The sequence below is a fragment of the Pteropus alecto genome, unplaced genomic scaffold (genome assembly GCF_000325575.1).
Source record: "Pteropus alecto unplaced genomic scaffold, ASM32557v1 scaffold195, whole genome shotgun sequence".
NCBI lineage: Eukaryota > Metazoa > Chordata > Mammalia > Chiroptera > Pteropodidae > Pteropus > Pteropus alecto.
The window spans coordinates 4,847,097-4,863,875 of NW_006438073.1; the positions used below are offsets into that span (position 1 = coordinate 4,847,097).

The window sequence follows — 16,779 nt, forward strand, 5'->3', positions numbered from 1 at the left end:
GTGCTCGGCTAAAAAAAAAAAAAAAAAAAAAAAAAAATTTAATTAAATAAGTATAAAAAATAAATTAAATTATGGCATGTCAACCCAAGAGACTACCATGAAAACATTTTGAATAATGGTGAAAAGGACTATGGAAAATGGAAAAATCGGAGCTCCTCACATCTTGGCCACCAGGTATGGATACACAGGCGAATTAACATAGACAACGACTTACGGGTATCACATTACAACACATCGCATGTTATATTCAATGCCTTTTCTCTTAGTACAATGCACAGGTAAACTGCAATGGACACAGGGCATGAAGGCAGCACGTGCTCCCGCTCCTGTACCTGCAGGGGACGCATTGCCTCAGGTTAGCGGGGCCTCCGATTTTTATTGACTAAACCGTGCTTTCCGGAAGAAGAAATCAAGGGCATTCACGTCTAGCAAGCATGTAGCCGTCTCCCCGTGGCCACACCATCCATTCTGGTTTGGGAAATTAATCATCTAACCATTCCGGAGTAACGTGGTGACATACTCTCCTGTTGGAACCACTCAGTGACCTTCCCCAGCCCTTTAAGGGCAGGCATTAATTATTGGTCACTTAAAAGCAGTCGAATATGTCAGATAGTTGCCGCATTACCAGACTTCATGGGCTGGCCATCTGTGGACATAGCTGGGCATGGCTTGAGCGCTCCCCAGAGGCCTTTCTGCTCTAAGGACCAAAAGCTTCCTGGAAAAAGACTCGTCTTCAAGAAGGAATCGGTGTTTAGAAGCTTGAGTCAAGAAAAAACTCTTTTAGGTTAAAGGGAGGCATAGTTATGAGTACGGCCTATCTCTCAGATTGCCCTGCAAAGAGCACCCCAAGAACCTGTTCTCCTGGGCCCTAGAGAGAGTAGGGCTATGAACAAACTCGACGACATTTTTCTAAAAATCTCGGGAAGACATTGCGACACAGTCGTGCTGTCTGAAGATCATGTGGCACAGTATAGCCTAACTATGGCTGCACCGAACCTATCACCCCGATTGCCATGGCTCCAAACGTCCTCAGGCGTGGATAATTAGGAAACACAAAGACCATCTGATGGGCAAAACCTTACGAGAATCACACTACGAATGTCAAGAAATATGTACGATTTTCCTACAGAACTGATGAACTGCAGAATTACAACCACTCCCTGCCTCTGCTCACACAGAGTCCACCGTCAGTCACCTCAAGAGACACCGTGGCTCCTGTATGAGTGAAAAGCGGTGAACAGAACCCCACAGACAGGACGACCACGTAACTTAACATGCACTTCGGGGTCTGCCGAGGAAATGAAAAGCACCGTCGGAATTACGCCGGGACTGTCCCCAGGTAAACCGGTGATCTGACCACCCTGCGTCTGAAGCTGTCGGGGAGACCGCCTGTTTCTCTAACTTCAGCCTTTTGCTCTAATCGGTTTTCTATCCTAACGTGTGCTCTTGCTCTTTTAGATACATCTTCAATCACCCGAAGCAAAAACCCAGGTTTTCCCAGACATCTTGGTGAACCCTGCCAACACCGGCAAATCCTACCTAATGATCTTAAATACGCATACACTTGACCTTTCCAGTCTGCACCCTAACTTAATAGAGCTTCAGGGGGACGTTTTCTAAAAGATGCAGGTTATTCGCCACTCAAACCATCCTACCTTAGAAAGCTGCCTCTTGTTTGTTCAGAAAAACAGTTATTAAGTACCAGGCACCCTTCTAGGTACTGGCTGATAAGGCTTTTAACCCATTTCTTGTTTAGGAAGAAAAAAAAAGTGTAGCTCGCTGCCAGTGTGAATTTAATTTTACAATACATATGCTCTTTGAGGCTATAAATCTGACTGGTTTACAATGTGGAAATACAATATAAAAACTGTTCTTAGAGTTATTTCTAAACAGACCTTGTCTCTAATCCTAACGTAACAGAAATGTATACATAAATCGGATTCATCAAATGAATCTCTGGCTAATAACTGTTCGAGAACAATGTTAACATCACATGTAGAAATGCTACGTTTTCTAGGATTTGACATTTTTAGCGATCGAGAATTACCATATTTTGTACATGGAAATACCACTACTAAAACCAGAATGCTATAAATAGAATGATGTCATTTGTTTCCAAAGACTATCGATACACTAGAGCGATGCGAAAAAAATAACAAAAGGGAGATATTTCGTGGCAAACTTTGGGGGTGAAGTTAGGACCATAATCCGTAAGTTATCTCAGGATAAATGCTGCAGCCACAGGTGCTGCCGGCGAGTATTCTCGGGGCAAACAGAAAATGGGTTAAAAAGACAGGACTATCACGGAGATTTTACACTCAGTGAGGGAGACAGACGGTGAGGAGTGAGCCCTGTGAGACACCTGGCTAAGATACCATCCCCCATCTGGAGTGGAGGGCAAGTCCACTTCAACAAGAGAGGTCAGGAAGGATGTGTCTGAGAAGGTCACCTCTGATCTGACTGCAGGACAGGCACTGTGCAGTGTGACGAGCCCCTTTCATGGGCCAACGTTAATTTTGTTTCCAGCTTTTCCTGTTTTCTCTCAGTTTGTGTAGACCACACGTGTTAACAGTAGTCAAAGTGACCCACCTTGGTTTTCTCATGAAACGGAAATAATAGAGATGAAAAGCAAAAGAGATTTCCACCGCATGTGCAAGAAAACCATGGGCAGTGGAATAATCACCGTCAGTCAGCATCAGATGGCCGGGGTGCCTGCAATGAGCCCCTCCTGAATCTGGCTTAATCATCGACAAGGTTGTCATGCTCCCCTAGCAGTCCCTGGCTTGGGGACCAGTAAAGGAAGTCTATACCCAGAGAAATGCTGCGGACCGACAGGCTCTCGCTGGACTTAGCTGACCACATACTTTCCCAGGGCACCTTTGAGCTCATTTTTATGCTAACGCCAGACTGAGAGGCAGTTTTCTGAACGCACAATATTCCCGGCATTATTCCTAGCCTCCATCGGCTGCTGGTCCCACTGACCAATTCATTCTTGTGGTTAGGTTATTCCTAGTGTTCAATATTTATCCTCCTTGCTGGCAGTTTTACACTGAGATTTCTTATTCCGCTGTTCCGGGCTAATTAGAATAATCAAAGCCTGTCTCTTACAAACATGAGCCACAAGTTGTTAAGTCAGCCTCAAGCTGGTTAGGGTGCTTATCATAAGTTTTTTTCGTGGTCCTCCTTTTTTTTCCAAACTCCGGGTCAAGATTGCTGCACGCCTCTCAACTTTATGCAACATGTGATTTTTGGAAATGTAACAAAAAGAAAGTCTGAATAGGCTTTTTTTAGACAGGGCACAGCAAGAGCCAAAGGAAATGGAATAATGAAGCCTGTTCGGCTATTCAGGCCGGGTTTGTTACCATGTTCAAATGTGGCTTTTGCCTTTTATAGTATTTAGATCATATCATTGACTCATGTTCCATAAGAACTGATTTGATTTATCCATTATGGCCTATTCCAATCCCCACTTCCTTTCTTACTCACTCTTTCTGTGAACCCTTTGCCCAAAGCCAGTTTGTTATAATGACATATTTGATTGGACCACTGTTCACAGATAATTTACCCAATTGTCCTTTGTTAACTCTCTTTTGATTGCTTTCAGATGTTTTCTCCTACTTGTCAAGATAGGTAATCTATTTTTCATCCTCTTCTACATACTAAAATTTGATTTGCCGTATTGTTTGGATCCTCAATAGAGCGTTTGTTTGTTTTTTTTTTTTCAGGTATTCTTACCACTTGATATCCAGGTAATGCCCAATAATAATAGCAAACTCTTAAATGGCACTTACTATATTCCAGGCATTGTTCTAAGCACGTTATATTTATTAATTCATCAAATCCCAACAACCCTAAGAAGTAGATATTAGTATAACACTAGTATAGAAGATAAACGATGTGCTTTCCAGAAAGGAAAACTCTAAGATCAGGAAGACGTAGTAGATAGCTTTGAGCCAGAATGTCTCAAGAACAAAATGGAAAATATTCTGGCATCAGAGACAGTTCAACCACTAAGATGACTAGTTCTTTTGATTTTTCAATAGCTTTCTGTACTGTAAAATAAAAGCAATGTTCGCTCTTAATCAGTAGGCTTACATTTAGCCTAAATTACCATCTTTTAATTAAAATTGTTAGCATGCCTAAAATAGTCACAGAGATGTAAAAGCACAACATAGGGAACATAGTCAATAACGTCGTAATAACTATGTGTGGTATCAGGTGGAGGGAGCACCTTGGAAGTTATATAAATGCCTAATCACCGTGCTATACACCTGAAATTAATATAATAGTGAATATCAACTATAATCGAAAAATTAAAAAAGAAAAAAAGAAGTGTTAACATGTCTTCCTTAAAATTCTAGTGACTTTAGTCATGAGAAATTTTTATATCACTATTTTAACGGCATACTAGCGTTGGCCTTATTTTACAGAAGAAACACACACCAAAAGCAAACGTGGTATTGCAGTGGCTAAGATGGACGTAAATAAACATGCCCTGCCTCTCAATTCAAATCCCTTCCTGAGATGGTGCTGGGGTACAGATATATTCCAGGATTGACAGCTCCTATATTTAGTAACAGTATTCATAAGCACTGTTTAAGACAAGGCAGCAGGCCAACACGTAGTCAGTTATGCTAAGTCTGTCACCAAACCGAGACTTAATTACAGTTTTGGCTCCCAGAAATGGAGTCTTAAGCCGGTCAATCAGGAAGCGCCTGTTCAGCATTAGTTAGATAATCCGCCAGACAAACCCCTGCAATCCCCTCTAAGGAAAATAACCGTGCGATAACCAATCCGCTTTTTTGCCTAGAACAACTTCCTTGTTCATGTCTCCTTCTGCCTATAAAGCCTCTTGCCTTTTATGGCTCTTAAGAGTTCCTTTCTATCTTCTATAGTTGATGGTGCCTGATTTATGTCTAAAGCCAATCACACCTTTAAATTTTACTCAGTTGAATTTTTTTTTTGGATAGCACTTACTATTAAACTAAATTACACTTCATTTGTGGGTGATAAGGACCAGACGTGATATTCCCTGAGCAAATATTATACTTATTCCTAAAAACCACCCCAGGAAAACTGTGTGAGTTGTGAGAATCACTGATTCCAGTCTTAGATCCCCATAAGACTCTCACTCGTTTCCATTATAACTGAGCTCGCATGTTCAAATACAGAAGCAAGAACGAAGTCACAGAATCTGCAGCTCTTTCATGGAAGTCCCTCTGCCACCACGAGCGCTCAGCCAGAGTTCTCCCTGAGGATACCGGCTTCTGCTGGAGATCCCTCCCCATCACCCTTCCCGCTTAGAACACTCAGAAACCTGAAGCATGTGACTTATTCGCGAAGAGATAGCAAAGCTCAAAAGCAAGAAAGGGAAAGTTCTGGCAGAAAGGCGAGGAAGGAAACTGCAGAGAGCGAGCAGAAAATCATCCAGACGCTTTGTAAACGAGGAGGCACAGGAGGGGTGGCCTTGGGCAAGCACCGAGCACCTGGCGCTCCATCCAGATCAAAGGAGCCAATTAGCGACTGCACTTAGAGCAGAGCCTGGCCCAACATAAGCAATGAGAAAATTAATCAACAAAAACCTCATTTCAAATGGAGCCAGGAGCAGAAGCTGACCCCACAGGAAGAGACCTACCTTGTGACCACAACAGGCAAGAGACTTTCCTCGTGACCCTCAACGGACAGCGGTGCAACCTGACGACCTCAGCGGGAGATGGGGAAAGGCTCCTTCTGGCTCAGTAACGTCTCAGCCAATGGGAGCCCGCCAGAACCAGCCAATGAGAAGCCACCACACTTAGTACCTTCGGCCTCCTCCAATGGAATCTTCGTTTACAACAGCCCCTCTCAAGTCTATAAAAAAGCATTTCCCGCTTGTTTCTCGGCCTTGGTGATGGTTTGCCCTTAGGCTGTATGTCCCAAATTGTAAATCTTTTGTTGTTTCTGAATAAACCCGTTTTGCTGGAGAAATGACTGACCGTCTATTTTTTTAAAGTCAACAGTAATTTCCTGCTATTCAGCAAGAAGAAAATTGAGCCCAGAAGGAAGAAGACTGTTTAAAGCAATGATGAGTTTAAAACAACTTAAGATGAAGAATCTAAATAAGAACTCAGCTCAGAAATAAAGATAACTCATTTCTGAGATTACAAAGGTGGGACTAAAATAGTAGATAACAATGGAAGATGATAAGCCAACTCATAAGGAAATTGAAGCATTTCTAAGGTCACTGTCATGTTGAGGAGTAGAAAAAGGATACTTACTAACTTTAGACATTGTTCGAAAATTAAAATTAGAGATATATAGGATATATATTTTTAATATATATTTTAATTATATATCATGTTTTTGAATGGATCAACAAATTGTCATAACCATACAGTGGAATACTGTTCAGTAATAAAATGAAATGAACTCTTGATATGTACAACATAGAGGAATCTGAAAATGATTCTGCTAAATAAAATCAATTATATGAAAAAGTACACACACGGTGTGACTCCGCTAATATAAATTTCTAGAAAATGCAGACTATTCTCTGACAATGGAAAGCAGATCAGAGGGTGCCTGTGAATGATGAGTCAGAGGAGGGATTGCCACAGGAGATGGCATAGTCGCTGAGTACAGTGACGGTTTCGCAAGTGTATAAGTCAAATGACATTGAGAATTAAATACATGCAATGTATTGTGTGTTAATTATACTTCAATAAAACCTGTTTAAAAAACAGTTTGGTGTTGGTGAAGAATTGATAAAAGATGAGTGAATAAGAATAGAGAGCCCAGAAATTGACCTATATATAAATATATGTAAAATTGGTGTATGATGAAGACGGCATTACTAACCAGTGGAGAGCTGATGAACGAACCTATAAATAGTATTTGAGCAGTTGTCTTTTCACATTGAGAAGTTAAATTAGATGCATACCCCACAAATCAATACCAGACTGATCTAAAACCAGACATGGAAAAAAGAAAAATGGCTTAAAATTATTAGTATATAGTATAAGAGAATATACTTATGACATAGAGATAGTTAAGGATCTCTTAAATAAGATGCAAAAAGCATAAATAATAAAAGAGAATATCAATGTTTGATTTTGTCAAATATGAAACTTCAATTTTTCAAAAGATACTATAAACAGAATTAAAAGAGAAGACAGAGGCTGGGGAAAGGTCTATGCCCTCAGAACAAAGGATTACTATCCAAAAATATACTTTTAAAAAACTGACAATGACTAGGCAATCCTCAGAGGGAGGAATCCAAACAGTGAACAAACAAATAAAAAAATGCTCAACTCCTCTGGTAGGGAAGTGCAAATCAAAAATAGTACTTCTCACTCAGCAGACCAGCAAAGATTTAAGATGTGAAAATACCAAGAGTTGAGAAGGATATGGAGAAATGATTCTCATACGATCCCAAGGGTAAATTTTGAACAATTGCCTTAGAGAGCAGGTCGTCACTATCCAATAAAATTGAAAACATGTTTATCTTCCAACCCAGGGATTTTATTTGGTGGGGAGGAAAAGGGGAGAGGAGCAAGAGTCTGGTAAGTTTGCGCCATTTGTGTTCCCTGAAAGATCTAGACTGCCTTCACGAGTTCCCAATTTTAAGTAACTCACTTTCCCACCATGCTGAGCAAGGAGATGGGGCCAGAACTGGGGGCTCAGAAAATAAGAAGGAAAAGGCCGTTCTGTTACAGCTCTGACTTCTACTACTCGCTGATCGACATTGCCTCTTCGGAATCTTGACAGACGTTCCTCTCTTCCTGCTGCACTCTGCCCTTCTGTGTGACTAGGCCCATTTCATCGCATGTTTGTGACCGTGGCCACCACACTGCTCAGCCCTGACAGGCGATAAGTCTTAGAGTCTTAGCACAAGGTATTAGCAACAGGCCTTGGCATCATGTTTGATCGAGTAAAACTAGGGGAGTTTTCATCCTCACCAGCAGAACTAAATAGCCTTTCCACAAGAAAATAAACAATCCAACTTTTTCCATTCGTAGAAAACAGCAAAGACAATTTTGTCAGTCTGTGGTATCAAGCTTGCTGGTCTCATGTGACAATTACCTCACCGACCCGCCCTTGTTACAGCTGAAAGTTGGAGATGCTCCCTAGTCAGGGAGCTGGGCCGGTGCCAGCATACCCACACTCGTCACCCCGTGGCCCTTGGAGTGGCTCGATGTGGGTGTGGGATGGAGCAGAGCCCACAGCCACACAGAGGTGGAGCCCACAGCTTTGACCTCACCCGTGCCCTGCCATGGCCCGCAGAGCTAACCAGCCCTGGCTCCTTATTCCAAGGAGAGGGACATTAACCTTTTCATCATTCTATCATTTACAACACAAAATTACAAATGTCCGTGCGCACCCATCATTGTCAAAAGGATTGTCTTTAAATGTTTGTTTCATATTTATTTATTGAGGCCAACATTTATTGACGGATTTTCTATCGCTGAGAAAGTGTATGCAATCGTGTGCCTCATAACAACGTTTTGGTCAAAGACAGATCATACATACGATGGTGGTCCCATAATGTTGTAATGAAGTATAAGCAAAACGTTTGTTTTCAACGTTGAAAGGGAAAGCTGGACCGGACTATGAAGCTGAATGTACTGCCAGCTCTGGGTGGGTTAAACAGACGAGCCTCAGCGTTCTGTACACCTGTCCTTTGGTCGCCCTCTGCTGGGCCCCAGGGTTGGTGAAGGAGCTAGAGGAGTGGGCGGAGCAGGAGGGGAGCCTGGGAGCCTGGGAGCCTGGGAGCCTGGGAGCCTGCTCCCGCCCGGCCCTGTGCACGTGTGTACACACACACACACACATACACACACACACATACACACACACACACTTTATCTTTTATACTGCTTTTTTACTGTGCCTTTTCTATGTTTAGATACACAAATATTATCTGTTGTGTTACAAATTGCCTACAGCAGTCAGTGCAGTAACATGCCATGCAGGTTGGTAGCCCAGGAGCAATAGGCCATGCCACAGAGCCTAGGCGTGTAGTGGGCCAGACCATCGAGGTTTGCATGAGTGCACTCTGTGATGTTCACACGATGACGAAATCACCTAAGGATGCGTTTCTCTGAACATATCTACATTGTTTAGCGATATATGACTGCATATAAACAGGTTCATTACTAATTCATTTCCACAGTCCAACACAGAGTCAGTGTTTGGGGGCGGGGGGAAATAAATTTGCAAGTTCTTCACTTGCCTCTCATTTTTTTTCCTCTCTCCAGTTTTCCTTTGGGACTTTGAGGATCAGATGGTTCCAGAAGGCAAACAAAAGGGTTTCAATTTAGGGTAATATAACTAATTTCCAGTAGATAGAATAATGCACACATCAGTTTTTACTGGCCTTGACTTTCAGCCAATAACCTCTAGAGCATCAGCTATCACAAAAACAGTGACGATTGGTGTCACCAAGGGTGTAGCTTCACTCCCACACCACCGCTTCATTCCAGGACACTATCTACCTGGGGGAGCAGGACCAATAGGTCTCCAGTTATAGAAGAACTCAAGTGTCCTTAGAATGACCCATATTTCTAATTTATTCCAGCAATGATGCAGTGCTCTCTGGGAATCAGATGCCTGCCAGGCTGAGCTGGTCATCATCCAACTCTTATTTAATCTGAACCCTTTACCATTGTCAGCTCAGACCCAAGCATGAGCAGGCAGAGCCGTCAGGACGAAGGCCTCCTAGAGGAGTCTCTAGGTTACCATGTGCAAATTTAAAAGGGTCCTGCTGTGGTAGACAAGGCTCAGGGCTGGACTACAGCCCTGAATTTTATTTTACCTGAATATGTCAGTTTAAAAGCAGATAATCCCTTCCCAATATTCTCTAATTCTAGAATTAACTCTACAAGATGCCAGTTAATGAGATATTGACTAAAAGAATCCATTTAAACTTAATAAATACAACCATCCTGAAAGAGCATTGGCCCCAGCTGAGCTGGTGAGAAAAAATACAATCTGAAGTAGAACGAGAAGAAAAATGCAACAGCCTTAGAGTGAAAACTGATAACAACAAAATATATATGTACCATGAACTCCTAAGTGGCTTGAGTAATGGAGGAAAAGATCACAGATTAACCCAAATTAGTCACACCATGCTACAAAAGAATTACTATAACAAGTAATTATTTAAAATTAAATTCTTCACCAAAGTTAACTCAAAACAGATTATAGACCTAAATGTAAAGTACAAAACTACAAAGCTTCTAGAAGAAAATATAGCATAAAATCTATGTGACGTTAGATTTGGCAATGACTCTTTAGATACAACACCAAAAAGTATAATCTATAAAATAAAAATTGATAAATTGGACTTCATTTAAATTTTAAAAACTCCAGATCTGGAAAAGACGCTGTTAAGAGAATGAAAAAAACAAGCCACGGACGGTGAGAAAATATTTGCAAAACATATATCTGAGAAAGAACTTGAACCCAAAATAAAAAAAGAACTTTTAAAACTCAAAAATAAGAAAACAAATCAATTAAAAGCTGTGCAAAAGATCTGAACAGCCACTTTACCAAAGTAGATACAGAAATGGTAAATAAGCATATGAAAAGATGCTCAACATCATTCATAATTAGGAAATAGATAATTAAATCAACAGTGAGAGACCCACTATGTACTTATTAGAATGGCCAAATTCCAAAACGCTGACAATCACCAAATGCTGACAAGGACGTGGAGCAACAGGAACTCTCATTCGTTGCTGCTGGACATGCAAAACGGTGCAGACGCTTGGAAGACAGTTCAGCAGTGTCTTACGAAGGTAAACACAGTCTTACCATATGACCCAGGAACACACTCTCAGGTAGTTCACCAATTGACTTGAAAACTTGTGTGTCTAGACAAATGCCTGCACTTGAACGCTCGCGGATGTGTACACCACCAAGATGTTCTTCAACAGGTGAAAGGAGCCACAAACTTTGGCACATCTGTACAGTAGACTATTAGTCAGTGATTTTAAAAAAGGGGTTTCAATCCCTCACAAAAAACACCGAGAGCCATCCACTGTTTGAGGACCACGGCGTCTCTGCAGGTGTCATCTACACAGGGATCCCTTTTAAGGAGACCTCGGGTGGGCTTCTTGTCAGCATGTTTCACTTCTGGTTCCTGGAAACACACACCTTCGCCCTGCCGTTGAGTACGCCCCTCGCTCCGCACTGACTTACTGGCCAGAGCAATGACAATAAGTATCTGCTGCTTCAAGCCACCCAGCGTGTGGTATTTTGTTACAGCAGCCCAGGAACCTAATTCACCCCCTCTGTCACCTGGTTCGAGGTGGGGACATTAGTCCCACCCTTTCCTGAATGAGGGGGAAATGCCACAGCAATCCCACCGCTTTCTCCGGAAAACTCCTCTGCATCATGACTTGCACTTCACTTCTTGTTGAGGCTGGAGGTGGGAGACGCTTCCAGAACTGATCTGGGACCAGTCCCCTTCAAGTCCCACATGCGCGGTCCCCACCCCACTTCACAACATGGGGGCACTCGGCACCCGGGTTTTGTTTTTGGCTTTAGGGCCATTGATGAAACCGAAACTAAAAAAGTCCCATTGTAACATCCCACTGCATAATATCTTCAATGCAACCCATCTCATTAGCTGAATTTCTTCATTGCTTCTTAATTTAATCAGCATGTTCTGGTCAGAGTAATCCCCTGCCTATGTCCATAAATACAGCCAACTTACGGACAACTGGTGGGGCCACATAACCCCACCAGCATCTTCAGCCCCACTCTGCAACCCATTCTAGAGCAAGGCAGGAGGAGACGAAGCTCCGATGTCATATCCCATCCATTTCATAGGAAGGCGGTTTCTTGTTCAATATCCTCGGGTTTCTAGAACCAAGATCAATGCTCCCATCTGAGGTGTCCCGTGTCCCACCACATTCTTTCCCCAGCACTTTTAGGGACAAAAATCCCTCACCCCCACTCTGGTTCTCCCAACCACAGTGACTGGGTTCTTGTCTCGGAACTCGGCCCCACGAGATTAGGTTCGCAACATCTCTGCCCAAAGCCGCCACTTGCTCTTTGAAGAGAAAGCCTGGGGGTTGGATTGGGTTTGTGCCTTTTGCCAAGGAGTAGTATTCATGTCTCACCTGTCTTCTCTCCCGTCCTGCCCATCCCGTGGCAAATATTCTGGAAAACTCTCCTCGAGTGTTGCAGCAGTGGACTTTGATGGATGGTGCCTGCCCCAGGGAGGGCTCCAACTGGTCTACACTGAGCAATTGTAATCCGACCCTCTTAGCAGAGCTTAGTTTAGGAACCCAGGCGTAAGCCCATCGGCGAACAGACTGGTTCAGAAACAGGCAAGTGGCTCAGTTGTAAACCAAAGCGATGCGAGAAATTTGGGGTTCTGGGTTTTTCACTTTTTGGAGAATCCAAGACATTCCTCTCTGCTGCTGGAGGTGAACAGAGAAGCATGAAGCCCTGACTGAGTGGCAGCCAAACCACAACTACCCAGAAGACGAGCCTTTGCGTGAAGCTGGTACTGTGAATGTCAGATCAAACAGACAGAAAACACCTGGACCCTTGCAGACCACACCGAGCCACCGAATCCATCAGCCCTGAAGTCCTCCGCATCCTCAGACTTCTGTTACATGAGCCCTTCAATGCCTTCATCAGTTAGGCCAGTGTGAGTTGGGACTCTTTCGGCGACTAAAACATCCTAACCGATCCATTCTTAATTGGAACCAAACTTCAGTCTCATGACTCAACACGCTTGTCACTAAATGTTCAGCTGAGTGTATGTGTTTGTCTATATACCCGTAGAAACACCTCGAAAAATGTAAAACGCAAATTGAAACTTCTAACATGATGTTTACGTTTTACTTGCATATCCTGCAATATGCCGACAGATTAAATAGTGACGTACAAAATAAATATTGTATAACTGGAAGTACACACACACGTAAATACAGCCAACAGCATGATCTTAACTAAGAGGGAAGAAAAATCAGTGTTTGGGGCATATAATGACAATTTATCAAAATTACTTCAATGGAATCTCTCTGTGGCGGTGAAGCTTAAATGCTTTGAAGTGAAGTTTTAGGATAAGGTTTTAAAAGTCATCCTAATAACCATTAGGAGCCTAATAAAAATAGTGATCAAAATTTATAGTAAACAGGCCTGACACTGAGGATATCACACTGGCAAACATGCCACATGAGTAAATATGTCTGTTAGCTATGTTACACCATAGCCAGGCCTACACAATGCCAAATATCTGGTTGAAAACTAAAAATTATCAAATAATAACGGCGTCTTCGAATAGTCATAGATTTGGAATATGAAATAGAAATTCATGTTATATGTTAAAGTTTTTATTTCACGGTCTAACTATAATACAGTTTTGGTCTTTATCAAGGTCAGAATTAAATTTAAAAACTAAATATTAACGTTTGTGTATTTTACTAATTAATACATATGTATTTTATTTATAAGCTACTAGAATTGCTGATTAAATAGAACTAGAAAATAAAACATGAAATCGAATTTGAAATTGTGTTAATGTGGTCATCTAAATATTGAAGCTCTCATACATTTTCAAGATGTAGATTCCACATTAATTTTACAATTTGATTTTGAAACAAATCTATTTCAAATGTTCACAGATGTTAGAGTTCGAAAACTCAAATTTAAGACAAATACATTCTCTGGCAATAGCAAAGTATATATTGTATATTTGAAGAATTCATAAAGCACTTTAGAAACATTAGTGTAAAGTCAAGAAAAAAAATAACGACATTTTAACTGAAGTTTGCCTAGTGGCAATTACTGAAGACTGAAAACAGATCTAAACAATCTAAACAAATCTAAACAAACATCAGTAAGTTTTAGATAAACTATCTAATAGTCTAAAATATAACAAAACGGTAAACACCATAACCAAAGAAAATTTTTAAATATTTGACTTAAATGGAAAATAAAAAGCAATAATCTTGGCATTTGCCCAACACATGCATTCTCAAATTCTTGTATTTATTTACCAGAACTACATAGTATCTTTCATCTAAAGTTCAACTTAATGTTAAAATTTTTTAAAATAACCAGAGGCAAACACACAGCCTGATTCTCCTCAAAGATCTCTAGAAGAGATTACATACTCATCACAATTTAAAAGAAACAATTACATTTAAAGAATAATTCCTCTGTCTCTAACACACATCTAACATACGCACGCACACACGCATTAAAAATACCAAATTGATTATCTGGGTCTGAATGAATAGGCAATAAGTAACTACTTATCCTAACGTTTTTAAGCTACAGTCCTTTGATATATTTTTGGATACTCTCAAGTTTTTCTACACAAATTAGTAAAGTGTTTTTTTTCATTTCAGTAGTAATGCAAGAAAATCTTAATATAAATGCTCCCTGGGCCATTTGGAAGGAAGTCTGCTTTATGTCTGAGGACAGCAAGACAATTTTGCTTGCGGTGCGTTTAACATGGTCATCGGGTAACTGCACTTTAAGTTTGGTGAGCTAAGCAGAAATGAACTCAGATGAATAAGGCATTTTTAACCCAGTAAAGGTAAAAGGTATATTGCATTGCAGATGGCAAGAGGAATATATATTTTGCAATATTTTGATTAAAGGACAATGTTAGGAGAATTGGATTGCCTCAGGGAATGGCGTGGAAGCCTGTCAAGAAAAACACAGAAGCTGGGGAGTAAGAGGTTTACCTGAGGGGGTCAGGGGGTTCAGTTTCACTGCCGCTGTCCACTTGGATTGTGTCTCACACTTGTGTTTGCATTAAAGAATTTTATAGTTGTATAAGATCTATAAAATCAGAGTTCGTAGGTAGGTTTGTATTTTTACATATTCATATTAAATATGATAAAAATCATTTAAGTTAAAAAAAAAAAACATTCAACTGAGTCTCCTAAATTCTATCATTTACACACACACACAAAACAGGTTTTCTGATGAATCTTACCATGCCTCTAAAATCTTCTTTTCTGATTTTCCAGCAAATGGGCAGAGCGGGATCATTTCAGACAATTGCTAAATCCTGGCAAAAGCTGTGCCCCAGGGCCCACATCTGGCTGGCATAAAATTCATCTCGCAATGTATTCTTAAATAGATTTTTATCCAATAATATTGCCTATAGCTCTCTGAACAGAGGTTTCATAATACATGGCTCTAGCAGCATTGCAGTAAAGAAAGTAGAAATTATCGCACCAATTCAATGTATTCAATCATCCAACCAATATTTATCAAGCATCCAGTGTAGTGGGTTCTGAGGACACAACGCTGATTTTTAAAACAAAGATCAGGTCTACGGCCTTTCCACCCTGAACAAGCCCGATCCCGTCTGATCTCGGAAGCTAAGCAGGGTCGGGCCTGGTTAGTACTTGATCCCGTCTGATCTCGGAACCTAAGCAGGGTCAGGCCTGGTTAGTACTTGAATGGGAGACCACCTAGGAAGACCAGGTGCTGTAAGCGTAAAAAAAAATAAAAATAAAAATAAAGAATTGTAAACTGACAAAGTCCTTGCAATCTGTGAGGTCAACCAAGAGTTGTCACGCCTAAAAAAAAAACAAAGATCAGGTAATCCGCCAATGACCACACAGGTAGCAAGAAGAACAGCCAGGATTAGAGCAGGGTTCAAATGAGAAAAACACATTTGAGAGCCTACACTCTCAACCAGTGTCACACACTGCTCACCTGTTCAGTAAATGGTGGTCTACACAGACTAAAAGAATGCAGGGCACGTGGGCAGCAATCAATGGGCTGCCTAGTCCAAGCGTGATTTTTTAGGGGAACCAGCAAACTCTAGAGAGCAGATGGACTGCACCCCCTTTGTCATACTCATAATCATAACACAAGCAGAAATATTGGTCAGCAGAGAGTTTGAGATGATACTCTGAAAACCATCTGAAGTGCAAATCATATACTGCAAATTACTGGCCCGTTCACACTCCTTCACGGTCACCTGGGTTGAGGTGTAGTTTGTAGAATAAACTAGAACGCGCATAAACAGAAGGCCACTCACTCCACAAGGAAACACCCCGGGGGATTGCGGGAGGCAGGGCCATTGTCTTCTCCAGAGGACATTTCTGGGTCCACTTCAACACAGAGACAAATGGACCCTTGAAGTCCAAGTTGGAGGCCATAAAGGATACCCACAATAATTCCCACCAGGCAAGTGTTTTTAAAGGACTCTTACTCACCAAATGTTATTTGTAGCCATTTGAAAAAAAATCTTAGTGAAAGACCAGTAATGTCTTGAAACATTTTAACTTTCAAGAAGCTTAAATGAATTGAACTATGTAATGTGGTTAGCAATGAGCCTTTAAAATGACCGTCCGGGTTTTCAAAGAGCATATCTTTTGTTATGCTCTCTGATAATAAATAATTAGATGTCTATCAAGACAGCTCCATAGTAAAACCATGTCATCAGTATATGGGATAATGCTTTCTATTCCATTTTCCACAACTAAGGACATCTGCCATCTAGACTGAGAAAAATGCTAAACTAACATGTGACAAAAATATAATTATGGGAAAGATCTATTAAGTATCCCCTTTTTTAAACTGAGCATGTGCTAGGTGTCAAGCCCTGTGATAAGTTTTAGGGACACAAAATGAATAAAGCCTTGATTCTCACCCTGGAGAAACTCAAAGCTTCGTGGAGAGAACAGATCTAGAAGTGAATTGTTACAGCATAAACCAGTAAGTACCAGACAGAGAAGAGAACAGGGAATATAGACAAAAAGACCAGTATGGCCTGAAGTGTCAAAAACAGGCACCATTACGCCAAACCTTATA

The 16,779-nt window shown here is 41.1% G+C and overlaps 1 pseudogene; it reads left to right on the plus strand.

Moving 5' to 3' along the window:
• Positions 1 to 15,284: 15,284 nt before the first annotated feature.
• LOC112482338 lies at positions 15,285 to 15,453 on the plus strand (annotated as a pseudogene).
• Positions 15,454 to 16,779: the final 1,326 nt, after the last annotated feature.